We start from the raw sequence: 23,002 nt of genomic DNA, 5'->3' as shown, positions 1-23,002 counted from the left end.
CAGAGGCTGGGGCAGAGGAAGAGGGCGCAACAGAAGAGGTGCACAGAAACAGGTACATTGGCAAGAGCCACCAACCAGCGGCATGGACACCAGGAGCAGAACGAAGGACAAGAGGAACTAGTAGTAAATCTCTCACACCGGATCCTCACTGCCCCCGAAAAATCATTACTACAAAAGGGTTTGGGCTTTGTCCCCACCCCTAAGGTGGACCGGTTTCGGGATCATTGTGAGGTCCACAATCTGTTTCGCAAAATACGATTGAAATCCTTTTTTCAGGACCAACCACACATGGAAGAGAGTGACTCAGGATTGAGAAACCCCTCGACATTCACTCCAAATAATAACATGGTACCTGTGGAGGTCCTTACATTTGAAAAAGCAGTGGTCAAAGAGCTGAACTTGCCGCATAGGGAGACACCTTTCCACAACCTTACTAAACAGGAAACCCTGTTACTTAAGAACCTTTCAGATGACACTTCTATCACCATCAAACAGGCAGACAAGGGTGGAGCCATTGTAATCCAGTCCACTACTGACTATGAGATAGAATGCAGACGCCAACTCTGCAACGAGAGGTATTACACTCCTATTGCACCTGACCCAACCCCACGCCTTAAAACTATCATTACCACCCTGGTTCATGAGGCTGAATCCAATAGTTGGATTACCCACAAAGAAGCAGAGTTCCTGATAACTCGAGAACCGAGGGTTCCTTTCTTCTATACCCTACCAAAAATTCATAAGGGTACTACCCCAGTCCCGGGTCGACCAATTGTTTCTGGCATTGGCTCGCTTCTCGAGCCTCTGTCTAAGTTTTGTGATCATTTTTTGCAACCCTTGGTACGAGACACCCCGTCGTTCGTCAAAGACACGACTGATGTCCTTAAGATAATTGATCATTTTACAGACACAAGTAATGTTGACTACCTAGTCACCTTGGATGTAGAGGCCCTCTATACTAATATTCCTCAGAGAGTCAGCACTGCGGGCACTTGATTGGTCATCACCCACGCCCGTAACCTTCATTGTTGATTGTGCTACCCTGGCTTTGACGGAAAACTTCTTTGAATTCAACAGACAACTCTATCATCAAAGCCAGGAAACTTCGATGGGGAGCACCTTCGCTCCTAGTGTAGCGTGTCTCTACATGGCAGCTTTTGAAGAGAATGTGATCTCTAACATCTCAAATCCTTTCCACGGCAACATCACACTCTGGAAACGATTCATTGATGACATACTGATCTTTTGGCATGGTACACGTACTGATTGTGTAGAATTCATTAAATGGATCAATGAACAAAATGAATATCTCAGATTCTCCCACACAATATCAGATCATTCAGTACCATTCCTGGACTTGAACATCACATTATTAGATGGTACTCTTAGCACAACATTGTATAAAAAACCAACCGATCGCAATAGTCTACTGCGCTATGATAGCCATCATCCCAAAACATTGAGGGACAATCTACCATTTGGTCAGTTCCTACGCATTAGACGTAATTGCACAAAGGTGGTAGATTACAACACAGAGGCTAGAGTTTTAGCATCTAATCTGAAGGTGAGGGGTTACCCCGAAAGACAGGTCCATAACTCCATGAAAAGAGCTAGGAACAACCCACGAGAGGCACTCCTCGAGACACGAATAAAACCTGAAACTGACATACTTACCTGTGTCACTTCCTTTACACCTGATTCTACTAGAATTAAGAAAATCATTCTGAGGAACTGGAGTATTCTAGAGACAGGCAGCCTAAACATACCCAAACCTAGGTTTGCATACAAGAGAACACAAAACATCAAGGACCTATTGGTCCACACAAGACCAAAATTGAATATGACCACAACACAACGCACTGTGTGGGATTTACCACCAGTAAAAGGTCACTTCCCTTGTGGTTCATGTGTGGTCTGTAACTTGACCACCACCACTAAGGATATCATTTTTAAAGATGATTTTCACTGGGTTTTGACCAGATACACTAATTGTAACACAAAGAATTTTATCTACATGATTACATGCCCGTGTGACCTATATTATATAGGTATGACTACTCGCACGATCAAGACTAGGATTACAGAGCATAGAAGCAACATACGCTGTCAGAGAGTTACGACTAGACTCTATACACACTTTAAGGAAATGCAACACCATGCTGATTCAATGAGCTGGGTAGTCCTAGAGGCTCATCCACAGATCTCTAAAAATGCCTTATTCAGGCTTGAGCAGAGATGGGTTCTCAGATTATCCACACATCTGACAGGCCTCAACGACGATATCCCATGGGGTGCACTCACTGGATGAGGTCTTTTTGCCCGCAGTTTTATTTATTTATTATTCCTCCACCCGAGTTTGATCCCCCACTGAGACATGACTGATCTCCCAGACCCAGACTTAGTCTATGGTCTGTGCCTTTCACCATCTTTTCTGACATATTGGATGTCCTTCCTATTGAGCCCCCGTATACCGCATAGTTCCCCCAGGTACCTGGACCCATATTGTCTCTTGGGTTCATTTTTCTTTTTTCTAATTTTAATTTTTAGTTGTAATTCATTTCCAGCCTTCAACTCCCCAACGGGCCCATGCCACCATGGTCGTCACCTAACCATTGCGTCTCGCGCTGGATATATTACTTTCCCGATCTTAGATGGCCGCCGCGGTCGTAATGGCCGCTTAGGGCGTTCTGCCAGCCATTTCCGGCCACATGACGTGTCCTACGTCATCAGGACGCTACTTTTGCAGCTGCCTCCCCGTTCCATCATGCCTGCCCCGCCCGCACTATCTCCACCATTGGGGTCTCGCGCTATCGGTCACATGATGCAATACACGTCATCTCGACGCAGCATATCAGGTTCGCACCCTCATTCATTTCCAACCATCCCAGGGCCGGCGGCAGGGGTAGGTTCAGGAACAGAGGCGCCTTTTGACGCGGGTGAGTTCTCTTTGCATCCCTCGGTCCAGACCCTCATGGAGGTGAGATTTCCACTACGGGGTGGGTTCGGCACCTTCTCCGCTGTTGTGACTGCATGGGCGCCACCGTCCATGACCTGGCCCGCATACAACGAGGGGTGGCGGCACTTGTCCTTCACTTCAGCTGGACAGCACGGGTGTGTGGCGACACACCCCTTTAGGTACCTGACTATGGCGCCGGCTGCCTCTCGTTTTGCTGGGTTACCATGGCTGCACACCACACCGCCCTTGCTAGTTTACTGCGAGGCGATGGGCCGCCCTCACTGTCCTTGGTCTCGCTCACCGACGTGGGCGCCATGGTTGACCCACCATACTCCTTTCAGTACCGTTCCCGGTACCGCGGGTTCTTATCTTTATTTTATTCTTTGTTTCTCTCACCCTTCCGGCACCAATCCTTAGGACCCACTTTGGAGTCCATTATAACCGCCGGTCACTGCTGCAAGATTGCCTTGAAAGCAGTTTAGGTGAGTTTTCCCTGCACTACCTTTATGTAATTAGTCCGTGTATTGCGATCATTGTTTTTATTACAGTTTATGCGAACAATTTTATACCCTTTACCTGGGTGACTGCTACTTCCATGCACCCTTGTTTATCCCCTTTGACACTAAGAGCCTCCTATTGACTATAATTTGTCTCATCATGTGAGTGCATTTTAATGTGTTATTTACTGTCATGTTGTCGTCTTTTGTCTTCCCCTGTAGGTTACTTTTTGCACCTGCTAGGTATGTAGACCAGTCACTTACCTTTTGTTGTAGATAGTCTCTAATATTTGATCCTGAGGAAGTGCCCCGACCATTTTGGCGACCAAGGCACGAAACATGTCGATCTCCTTGAGAGTAGGGTAAGCATAACTAGCTACATAATCACTAGTGCCTATACCCACCTCAATTTTCATTGTTTTTAATTAGGCTGTTTACCACTTTAATAAAATTCACGTGTGGACTAACAGTACCTATTTTACACATCCATTTACATCTACACCACCTAGGGCCACTTACCCCCACGGCACCCTTTGGCAGGAACAAAAGATCCCCGCCAAAGAGCCCCAATATTGGGAGCCCGTCAGGAATTGCAGCGCCGACCTGACGAGGGGCAGGCTCAAATGATGAAGCATGACACCTAGCTTGCTGGGTGTGTGAGAGCCCTAGTTCCAAAAAAGGTTTCCCCCCCTCTCCCCCCTTCCACTTTCTTGACCTGTACTACCTGTGTTCAGGCCTTATTCCCCATGACACGTGACAGTTTATCCCTTCGTTCCCTCCCCTTTCTAGACTAGAGGAACTGTGTACCTTTTTGCATTAAAATGTAGTTATGACATCAATAAAGAGATTTCATATGATAATGACGTAGGTAATTGATATTCAATATAACCACAGAACTTCATAACAGTCTTTGAGATAACAATGCTGAGTACCTCAGAGATTTCTTTCTTTCTTTCTCTCTTTCTTTATTTATATACCTTTACAAATGAAATCTACTGAGGAAATACAAGTTATTGTGATTTGTCGGACTGAACACAATGTTCATGCCCTGAAAAATTCCTTAAATGTATTACTTGCATTTGGGAGGGGAGGAAAAGGCTGCCTTCCCCAAACCACCAGTCATTTGTCAGCCCATAAACACTGGGCTCAGGACAGGCTGTAAACTACTTTGGACTTTGGAGAAGAAATTCCATGCCTTTGATGCACAGGGCAACAGAATGAGTGAAGCAAACAAAGACGCCAGGGCATACAATAGCATTGTTAACATATCATGATATATCATGCAACCAGAGAGTGAGAGTCCCATGCATTATTCTGCACAACCCTCAATGCACATAACTGAACAGAGGCAGCAGTGTGATGCAGAAGAAACTTAGTTTGACTTGCCAGCCCATGCCATATGTTAGGTATAGATTTTGTTTGAGTTTGTTAAGTCCATTAGTGTGGTTTATAGAAATTCATTCAGTTTATTTTCCAGCCATCGATGGAAATGTGTTGCCATATAAGCATCAGTGAAAGGCTTAGGTAATGGCATTGATTGCCTGACCGGACCTATCGTTGCTCCAAAATCAATATGTTAAGCAGTGTGATGTAAACACCTCACGCTAGACATCGTTATCTTAGTTTAAACACAGAATATTAGCGTGAAGGTAGCGTGGATGGAATTAAATCTTCTTAACTGTGACTGCCAGTGCTGTGCCTGCCAAGCGCGTCACTGCGATTGCGAACCGAGGGCGAGGCAAACTAATGCATAACACATGATGAACACCATACACAAAACTAAACAACTCCTTAACCAATGGCCCCAGCCATAGTAATTTTGCTTTTTTACACTCCGACTCCAAGTGCTTCTGCCTTGAGGCCGGGCTCAGACATACAAGAATGAGAGAGGTGACGAGGTCAGAAGGAATATATACCCCTCTCTCTGACTCCACCGCTTTGCTTCCTCGTCATGTGCGGCATGCGTGCTGCTGACACTGCCTGTGATAGCAGGCAGGCTAAGTTACCGTTGCAATGTCAAGGGTGCTGCGCACGACTCTTGCTCAGTTGGAGGCTCAGTTAGACTTGATAGATGCGGAGACGAGGCACACGGTGTCAGATGACGCGTTCGCAAAGAGGCTACGCCTCCTCTCCGAATACAGGGAGACAGCGGATAGAGAGATCCTATATCTGGGCAAATACCGAACCGCACGTCGGTATGGCGAGGGCGACCGTCCGGGGCGCACACTGGCGCCGGCTCTGTGGCCGCCGTATGGTAGGTCGTTCGTGACTGAGGTCCGGGGTGAGGACGGAACGCTCCACACGACACCCGCGGAGATTAGGGATGAATTTCTGGCCTACTTTTCGGCATTATATACAACCAGACAGAACGCTGACGCTTCTTCACGAGAAGAATATTTATCAGAAATCGCGCTAGTGTTTTTAGAAAAAGGCATGCAGGAATTCCTGGTGGAGCCTATTACGGTAACTGAGGTTCGTGGGGAGATTAAAGTGCTACGGAGCTCCTCAGCCCCGGGCCTTGATGGCCTGACTGGCGATTTCTATAAGGCGTTTTCGGATCTGCTGGCCCCCAAACTTATCGAGGTCTATGCCGAGGCCTTGGAGCGTGAGACTCTCCCCCCTACTCTAAGTGAGGCAGTCATTGTTCTCCTCCCAAAACCTAACAAAGACCCGGCGTTATGTGGGTCCTACAGGCCCCTGTCACTATTGAATATTGACTATAAGATTCTCGCCAAAATAGTGGCCGACAGACTTTCCCAATTGATGGAGTTTATTATAGCGCCGGCTCAGTCTGGCTTCATACCCCATCGCTCGACATCACTGAATTTGCGGACTTTATTCACGGTCCTGCATAGAATTAACCCTGACACACCCGCGGCGGCGATTCTACTTGATACCGAAAAAGCCTTCGATTCTCTAGAATGGCCTTTTTTTCTATCCATAATGCAGCGCATGGGCATGCCGGCTGGCTTTGTTGCCACCACGCGGCTCTTGTATAGTCGACCCACGGCTTGGCTCCGCATTAATGGTACGTTATCGCGCCAGTTTGCGCTTACTCGCGGCACCCGGCAGGGCTGCCCGCTCTCCCCACTGCTGTTCATTCTCGCCATGGACCCACTGATTCGACATTTTCAGGAACGACACCTTCATAGAGGGCTCCAGTTCCGGACAGGTCCCTTATTGTTTTCACTCTATGCCGACGACACCATACTGTACGTTAGAGAGTCTCAGCAGAATCTGGCTCCTCTGATACATGAAATACTCCACTTTGGTCGTCACTCTGGGCTGGGTATCAACTGGCATAAGTCCATAATTTTCCCATTAACAAGAGGCACTTCCCCATGGCACTGTGAGTATCCGCTGGAATGGTGCTCAGACTCCGTAAGATATTTAGGCATACACATACACCTGAACACAGACGAGATTATTCGTCTTAATTATGGCAGCGCGTTCACTAAGCTCGAATCGCAGGTGGACAGATGGCTACGGCTACCGCTGTCTATGGCGGCTAGAATCGCTATTATAAAAATGATAGTGCTCCCTAAATTTTTATATCTTTTCAATAACATCCCCATACCCCTCACCCAAATTTTTTTCGCCTCGCTGCGGGCCCACTTGATTAGATTGGTATGGGGTGGGAAACAGCCCCGGATCCGCTGGAGGATCCTCCCGCACGATAGAGGCGGCCTTGGAGTACCAGATTTGTACCTCTACTATCTGATTGCCCAATGTGTCCATGCCTACGCTTGGTACCACCCTGATGCCAGGATTCCATTTCTTCGCCCGGAGGCTGATTTTGTGCTTCCAGATCGCTTGGCCGCGGTATTGCCCAGAGGCGTCCCTAGAAGTCCAGTTGACATTCAAACGGTGTCTAGCACAAGCTGGGCTTGGAACAAGTTGCTCCGCTACATGGACCAGCCCATGTTATACTCCAATTCTCTACCGTTACATAACGAGAGATGGCTCCCGGTCACTGGCGAGAAACTTGTGCAACGCACTTTGACGAAATTTGACCTCGCCAAGGTTGGGGATTTATACCCAGGCGGGCACATATTCTCTATAACGGAGGAGGCACGATTCAGTGATGCCACTTTCATGGACAAATTCATCCTCAACCGGCTTTATTTTACAGTAAGGGGGGAGATTAGGGGATTCCCCCTCGAGCCGGCTTCCTTCGAGCCACTTACTCTCATCATCAACAAAGATACAGGGGCACACCTTATTTCTAAGTGGTATAAGCTATGCGCAGCGCAGGTTCCCTGCTCAGATGACAAACTACGTATGGCATGGGAGGCTGACTTGGGTAGGCCTATCACGGATGAACAGTGGTCAGTTTGCTGTAAGGTCACCAACAACGTATCACTCAATAGCCGTCACAAGCTTCTGCACTATAAGTTTTTCCGCAGAAGTTACATGACGCCGGCTAAACTACACTCCATTGATCCCAAGAGACCCCATACATGCTGGAAATGTGCCTCCCCCCATGCTGACTTTGCCCATATGACCTGGACCTGTCCGAGACTGCAGTCATACTGGGCACAGATACATAAAATCATGGGGGAGATGCTGGGGCTCACCCTGGTTTCTACCCCGGTGGTGGCGCTATTGGGATACACAGTTAATTTTCCTAAATCGGTGAGGAGACTGGCGTCTCTGGGCTTTCTGTTGGCGAAGCGAGAAATTGCTAAAAACTGGGGCGGTGGGGCGGTTCCCGCAACTAAAGCATGGCTTACGGATATGGCTTATTGTAGCTTAAACAGCGAGATTTACTCAAGTCTCCTTCCTAGTGTGACCCGCCCCATAGACATCTGGGGCCCATACAGAACATACATCGCAAACATGCCGGGCTCCTCCCCATCACACTCCAGCTCGGGAATTGTGCCCACGGGGGTTGGTTAGGTTTGGTGGTGGTGACTGTGTGATCGGATGGACATTGGGGTGGTTGAGGTGCGGCGGAGCCCCTCGCTTTGGGTATAGTTTAAGGGTGGCACAAGGGGGCGGCACTGTAGGATTTGAATGGCTGAATTCTTATGCGAGTGAGGGACATGGCGAGGATCAGTACTGCATCGTGTAGACGCATGGACTCTGATGGATTGGATTGCTGTAATAAAGGATATGATGATGCTGCATGGAGCCAGGCCTCCATACTGTTAGCAGACATGGGTGTATTGCCATCGAAATGTAATTTACACACACAAGACAACTGTACCATTGCTGAGATCTTTGTATTGCTTTGTTTACAAAAAATAAAGTTTTAAAAACAAACAAAAAAAAAAAAGTTGCAATGTCATTTAGCATGAGCACTGCCATCGAGCTATTCCTACATGCCTCGCTGCCTCGGTCACCCTGTGCCTTTCACTCCCTGACTCACTGCAATCAGTGGAATGCCGTGGTGGTGGCGGCAAATGGGATAATGCGCAGGAAGAGTCTATTCGACAAAGAGAGCAATACCATCAGCAGAAACAAACTAGGGGGACAATCATGCTGTATGTTTTCACTTATATAGCACAAACTCGACCTGAAGGAATCGGCACACTTTACATGAGTCCCAGCAGCACTGCATTACAGACGGGCACATTCATTGTTAGGCACGGAGAGATTTAAGTGATTTGAAATCACTTAAATCTCACAGTGCTGATTTGCCCAGAATCACAGGACCTTGAGCTTCCCGCCAAGACTTGAACCCTTGTACCCCACCTTCAAGGTCGGCCGTTCTAGCCATTACACCACATCCTCTCCGCATGGCTTCATAATAAAGCAGCGAAGTCACACAGTGTTTGCCAATGCTCAACGTGACCACAACCAAAAACGGTCAATTCAATAAATCGCAATAAATACATTGACTAGTCTATCTGATCTTAATGAATGTGTTTATTGCAATTTATTTAACCTCTTTTTTTAATGCACTGCAGCTCCACTCCAAGTGCTCCTGCCTTGAGGCCAGGCTCGGCCATGCGATGCAAGAGTTAAAGCGCGGAGATTAGTTGACGACTCTGACAAGGAGGTTAGAACTTAGAACAATGCCAAGGTGTGGTGGTGGTGGCAAATGCGCATGAAGAGTTATACCAACACCGACGCCAGAAACAAACTAAGGGCACCGACATTGACACTCCCAGTGTTTCACTGACACTCATGGTATTAAATCTATGAAACTGACTGAAACTGGCTGATACTTAGTCCCTGAAAACTCACAAAGTGGAACTAGGTCACTGTCGGCGAATCTCTCTTGCGGACTGAGATTCAGCAAAGCTTATTGAAAATCACACCAGTCACAGCTCGCAATTCTCAGGGGTGGGGGGAGGGGTGTAAATTTAAAATATAAATAAAACTCCAGTGATCCTGCCGGTCCCGCGGCGCCTCTGCTCCTGGGCCGGTCTGGAGCAGGAACAGGGCATGCTCCCTCCTCCCTCCACTGAGTCCTGTAGCCAATCACAACGCTGCAATGGCAGCGTTGTGATTGGTGGGGAGTCCCGGACGGCGCCCAGCCGGGCACCAGTAGGGACGCCATTTTCTCTATGTAGGCTGCATGTAGCCTACATAGAGAAAATGTAGAGAGTGCATGACTGCTTTGGTCGGCCCCAGAGCCGACCAAGCAGTCACGGCACTCAGAGTGGTGCAAGCCACTCCTCCCCGACCTGCCCACCCACCCACTCCCAACCAGGCATATCCACCCGCCCGTCCACCACCAGGCATACCTCTGCCTTCTGCTTTCTCGCAGAATGAGAAGCAGAAAATAAAATGGTATTGAAAATACCATTTTATTTTCTGCTTCTCGCACTTCGAGAAAGCAGTGGGGTGGCGCTCCTAAGCCCCAATGGAGCGACCAGGCTATCAAACCCCACCGCACCTGGCCAGCCATCTCCTGCTGGACCTCTACCGCACGACGTTGAAATGCCAGAAGTGGGTCCTCAAGGTACTGGGAGACAGCTGTGGTGGTAGGTACTTGCTGCTGGGTTGTTTGTGCAGGGGTGAAGTTTCCACAACGCTGCTGGATGGCCCTGCTTCCGGAGATGGGATGCTAATTGAGTCAAGCAGATGTTGGAGTGTGTCCTGGTCGATGGTTGCTAGGTCTTCCTCTTCATCATTGAAGAGTGGGACAAGCTGCTGTACAGGAGGTGATGTTTCTCCCTCTGCAACGTAAAGGAGAGATGCATTTGTATGTGTTTATAGTATGATCATGCATTGTATTGGTGCACAAGCGGATAGCATGACAATGTACATTCATAGGTGCATATGTACAAGACCCTATTGCCACAACAACGTCACCCATGTTGACGTGTGGTGGCAATTGGGACTGCACCTTATGTACAAGGCAGCTTTAAGCCACTTAACGTGTCTTAACTTTGCCTTGTACATAAGGCCCCCTTTCACGTTATGCTTAGCGTGATAGGGGTGGGCAGTGGGTGTTGCGGTGTCCGTTCCAAAATACTTGCTTACATGCACATCAATGTGTGATGGGCAAGTCACACCAGGACTAATGTATGGTACAGTTTTAGGTATAGCACATATGTGCACTTGTGAGTATAGGAGTGCTTCTTGAGCTAAGGGGTGATGGTGCCATTTATATATTAGAGAATTCTGGTTGCTAAATTGCTATTCTTGCTTGGTGTCATGCTTGACCTATCATACTTCTTTACAGGGACTCTTTTACTTCTGTGAGTATGGCACACAGACAACACTAGTAAAACATTATGGTGACACATTCATGATATGCGTAGTCCTTGCACTGTACTGTTGAAGGCATATCCCCCCTGCCTATGATATGACATGACATTTTGACTCAACTGTGCTGAATGTGTGCATTGTGGGAAATGCACCTTTTAGACAGTAGGCTGCATGATCACTATGTTGTGACAATGCATGTGTTCATGGTATGCAGACATGCTCCATGCTTTCTCACTTGGTGTACACAGGGCTGCATCTAATGAAGATGGAAAGGGGCACATTGCCTGGAGATGCGACAGGCTGGCAAAATGTCCCCTTTGGCTCAACACCACGCACATACAATTGTCTGCACAGGGCTGCATCTCTTTGACAAACAAATGAGGATGCACTGTGAATGCGACAGATGTGCACAAGTGATCATGCCCCCACCGATGTCAGCACACATGCACCATCGTGCAGGTCTGTCTGAGTTGTGTGCAAGAATGTGTATGTGCAGTAAGGTCCCCCTTCATGCACATGACAGTCTGAAAATCAACTCAGACACCCTTGCACAATGGTGCATGCGTGCTGACATTGGTGGGGGCATGCTCACTTGTGCACATCATCTGTCGCATTCGCAGTGCATCCTTATTTTGTCGTCAAAGAGATGCAGCCCTGGGCAGACAACTGTATGTGCGTGGTGTTGAGGCAAGGTGGACATTTTGCCAGCCTGCTGCATCTCCAGGCTATGTACCACTTAGCTCTTTCCTGTTGCCCTTATATTGTGATCTGATATGGATCTTTGGCTATGTTTAGAATTACTTTTCTGTGCATATTTCCAAGTGTATGACCTCACCAATATGTGTCTTGCAATATATTTGTTGACTAGGGTGATATGTATCTCTACACCCAGGGACAAGAGTATCTGTGACAAGATCTGCAGTCATTGTGGATGTGCACTGGTAGATACTTAATTGTGCATGAGGGACATTGTGCTCATCCACCCCATCCCCACAGTCCCTGGTTGTTACTCACGGTGTTGCTGATGTTGCTGGTCATGTTCAGCAGTGTCCTGTCCCTGGACGCCAACAACCGACCCCTCGCAGATGACTGCGGACACCTGTTCCTCCAAAGCATCCAGCTCCTGCTGTGGCGCTGGACTCCCACCTCCGGTCTGTAGTGCTGCATTGCAAGTGGCTGCCAGTTTCTCCTTGGTCTTGCGCTTAGCATCATGCCAGCCCTTCTTGCAGTCATTCACTGTCCTCCTCACCACTCCGACAGCATTCACCTTGGCTGCGATGGACTGCCATATTGCATTCTTTGTCCCCAGTGACACAGTGGAGCTGACAAACAACTGCTGTTGTTTTTCTGTCACCTCCGCAATCAGGACCTGGTTTTCCTGCTCGCTGAAGCTAGTTTTCCTCTTCCTCTTCTCCTTGACCTTCTCCTGGCTCTCTAACTGGTCCTTCTGGCTGTTTGGGGGGTTGTTTTCTGCTGCAGTACTGGGCCCAGCTTCATCCATGGCTTTTTTCTGGCCGCTGACTGGCCTACCGCCACTTTTTTCCCGTTAGCAGCAAGATTTTTATCGTTGTGACGCTTAGATGAGAAACTTTCACCACGTAGCGTCGGCTTGTACATAAGTTGCTAACGTGGTGATAGTTTGCGGTGATAAAAATGTTGCCGCTAACTAACGTTAGCAATAATTTTTGTCGGTTCTTGTACATATGCCCCTTAGTCTCTTATTTGGATGTCGCAGGCGCGTAGCTAGGGGGGGGCGGTGGGGGCGGACCGCCCCAGGCGGCACTATATGTAGGGCGGCTGGCGCTGCCTGCAATTTGCCCAGGACTGAATTTACCAAATGAATCAAGACCGTTACGTAAAGTTAATTTCTGCCCGCGGCCGCGGCGCCGCCCCGACGCGCATATGTTGACTGGCCCATCCCAGCCTGCCTGCTCCAGGCGCGTAGCTAGGGGGGGGCGGTGGGGGCGGACCGCCCCAGGCGGCACTATATTTAGGGCGGCTGGCGCTGCCTGCAATTTGCCCAGGACTGAATTTACCAAATGAATCAAGACCGTTACGTAAAGTTAATTTCTGCCCGCGGCCGCGGCGCCGCCCCGACGCGCATATGTTGACTGGCCCATCCCAGCCTGCCTGCTCCAGGGCCGTCAATCTTGGAGAGCGCGCCAGCGCTACCAATGACGGCCCTGGGCTACATTTGCCCGGCCCTCGCGATGAGAACGTAGCGGTGACGCGTCACGCGCTTCACCGCTACGCACTCTCCTGACGACCTTGTGGCCTGGGGCACGGGCAGTGGCAGTCTCTGCTGCGTCACCGATAATTCGTTTTAGAGTAGACAGTGCAGTTCTGCAGTAGTAGGTAAGAGAATTTGTGTTTGTGGGTGAAGTACACTTTGCAGAAAAATGGGGGAAGAGGCGGCAGGAAAAGGGAGGCAGAAGTTGACACTGAGGTCGGTTCCCCCTATTTGAGAAGCCATCGACCCTGAGGCTTTAGTGGCTCTGGGTAGTGGGACATCATTGTTTAAGGGAATCAATATTCAAAAACTCTCCACGAAAAGGCAGACGTTATGCCACGGTTCCCATATGCACACAGTTTAAATCCTAGGTGCTGCCTTCTCTCTTTGCCGGATACCAGGTACATTGTTCCTGTTGTTTTTGCTTTTTTCCGTGTGATCTTGTATGTTGTGACCGTTAGATCTGTGAACATGAAAAGCTAACAACTTTATTAAAATAACACATTTTGGGGTGAATGATGTTTCAGTTGTTTACAATTCTTTCGCTACAACAGACAGACAGTTTGTTTTGGTGTTAACGTTTAATTAGTATTGCAATATTCCAGATTTAGCACAATTATAGCTCTTGTTGTTGTACCACCAAATGTGTTTTTTTCTATGTAACCACTAAAGCTTAATTCCCGAAAATGGCTAATACTGTATACCAACTTGTTTTAATAACTGGAGGAAGCTAGCCCAGTATTTACTATTTATGTGTATGTCCATGTTTAGAGTCGGGCAAAAAATGTCCCCCTGTACTTTTCCCTTTAATTTAAAATGCGAAATAAAGCGTGCCAAATGTGTTCTTTAAAAAAAAAAAAAAAAATCCCTATTGTGTTTTTGATTGAGGTCTAATCAAGGCTAAGCTATTTGAATAGTGAATTGGAAGGTAGGTGGGATGAAATTGGGGCAGGTCGACTCTAGAAGAGGAGGATAGGTTTAAAACAATGCACGTGTTATCTGCATAATTATGGAATAAACATGGTCAGGTCTTGCAAAAGATAGGCTTGTTTGGATTGTACTGCTGAATGCTTTTGCGGTACTCTTATACCGCGGGACAAAATATTAAATGGTAATAAGTAAGTGTATATTAACTATTCCGAACTCCACATCTACGTAATTACATTGTCTGATGTTCTGATTCATCATTTATCATTCAGTGACAGGTATGGTTGTATGTAGGGTGATATGGGGGTTATAGTGAGGTAGAAGTTCTGAGGGAAATTAAGTTATAGAAAAGGCAAAGTTTGACAAAGGTGTTTGGAATAGAAGGGCCAGGAGGTGATGGCAAATAAGCAGGGGAAAGTAGATAGAAAGTGTGAAGATTGAGTGTGGAAGAAATAAGGATAGGGTTATGGAGGATGCGATTGGGGATAAGGAGCCAGTGGTGAGTGGGGTGGATGGCAGGAGGTGCTAATGAAAGAGAGTTGTGGAATGTTGTGAAAGGTATTTGTTAAAGGCAATGAATATAGAATGAGAGAATGGTGATGGGAAGAGGGGGAGGAAGGTAGTGGGAGTGCCAGTAGTGGTTGTGAGGGGTAGATTGAACGGGTATTGTGGAGACAGGGAAGAAGAGGTAGTGGGTGAGGGGCAGTTGCAGATAGGGATAAGGAAAGGGAAAGGTAGGCAAGGCTAAGCAGCAGGGATGGTCAGCTAGGACAGGAAAAGAAAGTGGAGGAGAGGAGGAGAAAAGTGAATGAAGATGAGAATCTGCAATATAGAGGGAACATATGTGGAAACTTAGAAGGAGATGGTTGTTGGTGGTGAAGGATAGAGGAAGGGGTAGTATAGATACAGACATAGGAGGAGAAGTAATGAAAGAGGAGAAGGGGAGGAGGAAGAGAGAGAGAAAAGGTGGATGAAATAGCAGGGGGAAGCAGGGAGTGGAGGTGAGTGGAGAGAGAAATGAAGGAAGGAAAGAAGAGAACGAAGTCGAGGAGAGGTACAGACGTGTGTGGAGAGTAGAGAAAGGGAGAAAAGGCGTGGCTGGGGGCCAGAATGGAGATAAAATGATTAGGGTACCCTACATAGACCTTGTACCTCAAGTTCTGGGAAAATAATGTGGCCTTCAAAAATGGTGTACTCGCTGTGTCCAAGGCACAAGATCCAGAAATGTATAAAGTATTTGTTGGTGCACATTGGGCTCTGGGTAAAGGTAATTGCCTTATGTAATAGCATGCATCCTGCATCCTTGGTGCCTGAATCCATTGTGTTGCACATGAACTTTGTCTAATAGGCTCTGGGTGCAGGCTCTGATCTTGTGGCAAAATAGACTGCAACCTTTTGCTCTGCTCAGCATGCTAATTGTCTGCAGTTGTCTCTAAATGCAAGTCTTGTGCATAGGTGATTGGCGCCCAGTACCCATATCACAATAACTATTGTGTAATTGTCTTGATCATATGCAGTGAGATCTGGAGGAGAAGGGTAGCCTCCAGTCACAACTGTGTCTACCTCTCCACTTTGTAATATTAAATGCATTAGTACAAGATCATGTCGGAAATTTGGTCCAACTACATTCAGAATGTGGTGCCTCATTTATTTCTGCTTAACCTGCTGCACATAATCCATCATGCACATTTTCCACTGATTGAAGGAGAGGATCATCTACCATGCCCTAAACTCAGCTTCCAAGTCCTCCAGAAACCACTGTGCAAGACATTTGGCTACACATTCAGAGCTGTGTCCACATTGTTCGGCCTCTCACCACACCTTGCACCCATCCTACGGCCACATAATATGATTCACTAGGTCCCCTGATGTGCACCATGGGTTTTAGGTGTAGGGTGAGATTTCTGGCTGAATTCTGCAACCAGCCCCCCTTGAATCTGAACTAGTTGGGCAAACGGCATGGCTACCAGCACATGCTACCCCCAGCTCCTGCAACACTAACCTTCATGCACATTGTCTTCAGCTGAACAGAGGAAGATGTTGTTGTAGAGCATGAGCCTGGGCCACAAACCGCTCCTGGTACAGCAGTATACTACCTTTTGTTATATATTATGGCTTCTAGCCACAGGGTGTAGATTCCTGCCACCCCTATGCACATCGCTGTGCCCCCAGGCACCCCTGTTCTTTGCTTTTGTTTGTGCATTTCTTGGTGCATGTTGTGGTCTCTGGCTATGCCATTCATCAAGCTCCTGTATTCTCTGAACTTGCTGCATACTGCCTTCCTTGGCTGTTCACAGTAAGCTTAGGTGCTGGATGTCCCCTGTGCCCATGCCTGCATTCAGCCCATATGCGCATGAACCCACTGCTCATAGCCACACAGCCTCCAGCTGCGCATGGTAGGTCCTGGTGTCCAAAAAGCCTCTAACATCACATTTGAATTCAAAGACAGTTTGGTTCTGTTATATTTGCATTGTTTTACATGATGATGATGATGATGATGATTGCTGTTTGAGAATGATTCTCAAACAGGTTCCAGAACTGCTGGTTTGGCTCTGAAACACTGCATACCAATAGTTACTAGTTTTAATTGCCAACAAGGGCGCTTTCCAACCTATGGTTAGATGTGCCCTCCAGCGCACACTTGCCCTCATGAGATTTTGTCCCCACAATGCAGGATCAGAATCAGTTTGTAAACATCTTGCATTCATAATGGTGGTCAGAGCAAAACTTTCAATCAATGACAGCCAATCAGATCATGGTGGTTCAAGAATTGCAGACAGCACAGAAAATACAGCTAATTTACAAAATCAGATTTATTTTCCAGATCAAAATTCGTTCTCAGATGGAAAGTTCTGGAACTGTTCTCAAATTCAGTTCTCAAAAAAGCATAAAAAATAATCTAATATTAATTCTACAACCCCACATCCTTCAACATAGGCCACTAACTCTTCTTAGCATGGGCCCGTCACCAGTCCTGATGATAAAGCACCTAAAATAAAAGACAGATTGAACCTTGTTGACAATCAATGAACAACAGGAATATATCTTTAAATTAAACGTTTCTAATTACCTTGGAGCATTTCTAGTTATTTACTATCCAAATTCTCACAAAGTTAGCTTCGGCATACTGCCCAATGGGCTATTGAGGGTGCAATCCAATACAACCCACACGTCACAAAGGTTAAACAGGATGTAATAAACGATTTCCAGAAGGTACATAGTGAAGATTATTTGTGTTCATTTTGTTAGTTCTCGGCTAGCGTTGCAGCGTGAATGCGCTGCCATCGCTATGCGAGGCATGCAGTATACACTATAGTGTGGAAGCATCGTGGAAGCTCCGCCCACTCTCCGGCCCATCTTCTTCATTGGCTCAGGTTATAAAAGCTGCCTTCTGATTGGTTTTAAGCTTGTTAGTCCCTCCCCATGACAGCCATGACAGTCATTTGTATCCTTCCGTGGCTACTGGCTCCTTTACTGAACAGACTACTTTCTTCCCGTCACTCCCTACCCCCCTCCTGCAGTCTGTGACTTTTTGAGGACCCCCTCCCCCCTCCCACGCACTCCCAGTCATGCTCGTGCCTTCTCGCGCCCGCTCGCACTCCCGTTTTCAATGCAATAGGTCTCGCGTAAATGTGAGTCCTATTGCATTGCCAATGCTTGTTTAAATGGCGAAATTTCAGCATATTGAAAGAAGTTCTGCTTTCACAAATTCCCAATACATGCATATTATTCCTCAATTCTGTGAACGTAAAGTAAGCAAATTATGCAATCAGGGCTTTCTGTCTAGCACGTCCGTGTGAAACTGAGCCACAGTGTCTGCTGGGACAAGGAAGTTCCAGCACCGAAATGTGACGCAGGAGGCGACCTGCAGCAGGTAAGCGTAACTTTTTGTTTCATTACTGTAAACACTCCCTCGTCGTCCTGCGCCCCCCCACTCTCCCACCCCCCTTGCACTCCCCCCTCTCTTTGCATGTGGCGGATGCCACTGAGCCTCTAAGCACTATTTGGTTAAATGGTTTTCTCCTGCCTGCTGTTGCAGGCAGGACATGCTCTCTCGCAACGCATTCAGTTTCTGTTTTTCATAGCACACCACGCCTCAGCTGATATAATGGCGGCCGTGCCTTTGGTTTGTTGTTTGTGGAGCCGAACGAGGCACATGGTTTTTTTCTTCCTACTTGTCACTTTTTTGTCTTCATGTGCCCCATTCCGCACTTTCATTTTAATGGCAGCCTCGCCTCTTTCTTTAGGCGCGGCTTGTCTAAAGAAAGGGATGCAGCAGCTATTAAAGTGAAAGTGCGGAATGGGGTGCTTTTACAAAAAAAAAAAGTTTGTCAACTTGACACAACAACAATACTTTTTTTTTGTAAAAGCGCCCAATACTGCGCTTTCAATTTAATGACGGCTGCTCACCTTTCTTTAGAGAAGCTGCGTCTAAAGAAAGGGGCGTGGCCGCCATTAAAGAGACAGCAGCATGGGACACTTTTACCCAAAAAATTATTTGCCTGTCACCTTGACAAAAAAATGCTTTTTTTCAGTAAAAACGTCCCATACTTTCACTTTAATAGCGCTCTCACACCTTTCTTTAGATGTAGCTCAACTAAATAAACGGGCACTGCCGCCATTAAAGTGAAAGCAGTGCAGGGGATGTTTTTACAAACACGCATTTGCAATGCAGTAGGTCTCGCATTTGCGAGAGTTTAAGCTATTGGCATTGTAAATGACAATACCTTTTATTTATGTGTTTTTAAAACCAACACATAAATAAAAGGCATTGCCATTTACAATGACAATAGCTCAAACTCTTGCAAATGTGAGACCTATTGCATTGCAAATGCTTGTTTTAATTTGCTCTAATGTAAAGATGTGTAACATTCCCTTTTTTATGTTATTTTTAAATTTTCATTTGAAGCATCTGGCTAATCATTGAACATTTTTCATTCCAACTGGAATCATGTCAAATCTGTGCAAAACCCACCTCTTTTTTCGGTAGTCAATATACATTATGGGGATCATTATGAGGTCTTTTACTTTTTAAAGCGGGGAAAAATGCAGTTACAGAAATGACTGAATCCGGGGTAATTCCTAAGTTTCACGGGAGCATCAGTATTCAACCTGCAATGCAATCCCTTGTAACTCTCGCTGTTACTGTCAGTGGTGGCTGGTCCATAGGGGCGCCGGAGCATCGCCCCACTAGGCAATTGTGCAGCAAGAAATGTAAGCAGACGAATTGACAGCTTTGACAATTTGTCTGTTTACATTTCCGGCCTGACCTGTGCTGGCAGCTGCATCACAGCCTCAAGTGCACATGAGTCAACAACAAACAAACAACGCACGCAGGTGAGTTGAGCAGCAGGAGTCCAGACTCCGACTGCGCATCTGCGAGAAGAGCGCTTTTTATTTTAGCACCCCACTCCTTTGACATTACATTAGGTATGCTGCGCATGCCTAGTGTAGTGCAGGAGTCTGAAGATAGGCTCCTGCTTGGGCGGTGAAGTACAGTCGCTCCATGCCCTGTAAAATGCAAGGATACAGCCGAGTAGCCGTCCCCAGTCGCATCCAGTCTTCTGATTTGCCACTTGCCAGTCAAGCAAAAGAGTGGGGAGAAGTTAGTTCCACGTCTGTGAGAGGAGACGTGATGACATGCGACGCAGGACCGGTGGAGGAGATGCCTGGTAAGTTTGTTTTTATTTTATTTATTCATTTAATTAAACGCCTGCCCCCCTCCCTGCGTATTCCCCCTGAGTCATCTGCCGGGGCTGGTTAGGTGAGCTGGCCGGAGTCAGTAGGAGACTGATCTAAGCCATCCTGCAGCAGGTCCCATCAGAGGCAGACTAGAGACGTCCGAGCCTGGGGGGATGGTGCCAGGAAAGGAATCGTGCAAGACAGGGGTGAAGAACAGCTGCGCATGGAACTAATGGTGAATGGGGTCATGTGCAGCCACCTGGTCGGAGCCGGGCCCACATCTGAGCATCGGCCATGCTGACAGCTCCTCTGGCACGAACACTATGCAGTGCTCTAACTGGACGCTATTGCACCAGTGCACTGACACCAGCAACTGTGCGCCAGCACAACTCTGTACTATTATTCATACCGCACACTACCTCAGCTGTGCACTATTTGTGCGGTGTACCTCTTCTTACACAAGTGACAGTGCGCTAACAAATAGGTGCATGTCACACCTACCAGTACACTGCATCCGATCACTGTCACAAGGAAATGCAGGTGCGTAGCTGGGGGGGGCGGTGGGGGCGGACCACCCCAGGCGGCACTATATTTCGGGCGGCCGCTTGGCACTGGTGCCCGTTACGGCTGCGGCGGCCTTTATAATTTATTTAGGGACACAGTGTCACAAATAAATTATAAAGTCCGCCGCGGCCGCAACAGCGCGCGCGGCCGGGTGGCCCAGTTTAAAACTGTTGTAACTTGTTGGTCCCATCCCAGCCTGCTCCAGGGCCGTCAATCTTGGAGAGTGCGCGCCAGCTCTACCAATGATGGCCCTGGGCTACATTTTTTCCCGGCCCTCTCGATGAGAACGTAGCGGTGACGTGATATGTATGGTAAGGGTTGAATGGTCACACAGTGTTAAAGATCCTCAACCCTTTACGTTCAAATAATGGGTGAGCACAGCTCTAAACGGTTTGAAGCTGAAAGCATGGCTCTCCACAGAGAAGAGGCATGGGGCTTCAGAAAGCATTCCATAAGCGATCAATGACTGGGTGTATAATAATGTTAACAGACAAATCTTGTAGTTCCAGCATCTGAGCAGTACTTCCAAAATAAAGACCTATTACACATATTAAAATCCCACTCCACATTGAGGAAGAATGTAACAGCTTGGACCCAGGGGCTTGATTGATCCTCGACCATTTACATTCAAACAATGGATGTCTGAAGCTGACAGCATGGCACTCCACAGAGCAGCCCTGCCCTGGCACTGCCTCCCAGCCCGTGTCTCTCTCGGCAGTGGCTCCCTTCCCGTGCCCTGGGTCGACTTGGGGGTAGGTTACAGGCTCAGCCCACAGGACAGGCGGCTCTCAGCTTCCCACCATTGGCTGCCCTTCCAGCCCATTAGGAAAATGAAGCCCTCTCTCCGGTTGCCCGAGCGGCTAATGCCGTTTTCTGGAAACCCTCCTCATTCTCTTTATCACTCCCTGGCCTCTCTCCCTCACACACTCCCCATTCTCTTCATCACTCCCTGGCCTCTCTCCCTCACACTGGCCCTCCTCATTCTCTTCCTGTCTCGCCTGTTGGTCGCCCCCCTAAGTATGTGCATCTACAGTCCGTCTACCAATTTGCCTGCGTCTACTCCTTCATTACCAACCGCTGCTCTCTGACACAAGCCTGACCATGTTATTGCACGTTCTTTTTTCTTCCTGCATCGCGTCCTCTTCCATGAGGTCCCCTCCCTGTCCGGAGTGTGTCTTGCTGTGCATTGTCCTCCCAGGTTCTTTCATGCCCTCCGTCCCCAGACGTGAACCAACCCCTGCCATAGAGACCCTGGCTCTGGCTGCCACCACTGTGGAGTGTTGCTGGAGGCTGAGTGAGGTAAGAGCTAAACGTTTTCAGAGGGGATATATAGTGAGTGGCAGAGTGGCAGCATAGCTGTGTGTTCTCTTTTGTACTGCCAGTCACCGGTGTATTCAACTGTGTAGCCTTGTACCGTGTCATGTATGTGCATGTAACTTGCATGATCAAGGTAACTATTAGCGGCGATACTACGTGTCTCTCGGACCTCTTTGATGTGCATGCCCTCCCCCCCCCCGGGGGGGGCGGCAATCTGAGGGATAGCCCCGGGCGCCACAAGCTCTAGCTACGCCACTGGGATGTCGAAGATTTCCAGTGGGACGAAGCTGCAAGCTGTAGCCGATGAAGGCTCCACTAGGCCGGATACCCCTTCTGAGAGGAGCCACTGAACAGGATTAGCTGCTGTGGAGAAGAATGTAGCAGAAGCTGCCGCAAAGTCAGGCCGACCCGCGATGCACCTTGGGTGGACAGACAATCAGGTTGGCCCCAGTCTCCTCTCGGTACTCAGGGCACTTTTTAGCCAAGACTTTTTTAAGGCTCAAGGTTTCGAATTTGGCTATCTGGGCACGTTTAGCACAAGCACCAAGGATCCAGGATCTGAAGACATACCACTTGAAGGGTCAGGACTCACTCAGCCAGGGTCCAGGTGCGGTTTAAGATGGTTGGATGTCTCTGAGGCTCTGATCAGGAGGCCAGCCAACTAGACCTTGAAGTCACTCTGGTAGTCCTGGGCTCAAGGAGAAGTGCAGGGCAAAGCAGCAGGGCTGACCTCTGTGGGCTCAGGGCAGCTTTCTGCAGCAAAGCAATCTTCTGAAGTACACAGCAGGCCACAGGAGCAGGCTGTCATCAGGGAGTCCTTCCGCAGGTCCAAACCATGAACTGAAAAGTGGATCTGAGGGTCCTATTTTTATACCTGGTGCGTCCTTTGAAGTAGAAGTTTTTAGAAGTTCCCCTTCAAAAAGTGCGTGGAATTTCCTGCCTTCCTGTCCTGGCATGATCCTGGCTCCAGGCACAATGGACTAGTGTGATCTTCTTTGTGTGAAAGCAGGGCATACCCTATTGACTTGCAAGTGAGGCTGTACCTAGCTCCGCCCACCCATCGTGCCAGAGATGACCTATCCAGGAACACATAATTCCTCTATTGTGTGGCTGGCTGGAGAAAAAGGTATAGAAAAAGAGGAACGAGGTGCGAATGAAGGTCCA

The 23,002-nt window shown here is 47.9% G+C and overlaps 1 long non-coding RNA gene across 1 annotated transcript in view; it reads right to left on the bottom strand.

Moving 5' to 3' along the window:
- Positions 1–17,101: 17,101 nt before the first annotated feature.
- The window catches only part of LOC146860719 (uncharacterized), a 75,273-nt gene continuing 69,372 nt past the window's right edge, over positions 17,102–23,002 (bottom strand). Inside the window, exon 5 of the long non-coding RNA XR_014979197.1 lies at positions 17,102–17,264. This is a non-coding gene — a long non-coding RNA (uncharacterized LOC146860719). The remainder of the gene's footprint in view (positions 17,265–23,002) is intronic.

Source organism: Triturus cristatus, chromosome 3_1 (genome assembly GCF_964204655.1).
Source record: "Triturus cristatus chromosome 3_1, aTriCri1.1, whole genome shotgun sequence".
Classification (NCBI taxonomy): domain Eukaryota; kingdom Metazoa; phylum Chordata; class Amphibia; order Caudata; family Salamandridae; genus Triturus; species Triturus cristatus.
The sequence above is the reverse complement of the archived record's forward strand: the minus strand, read 5'-3'. Positions and strand labels throughout refer to the sequence as shown.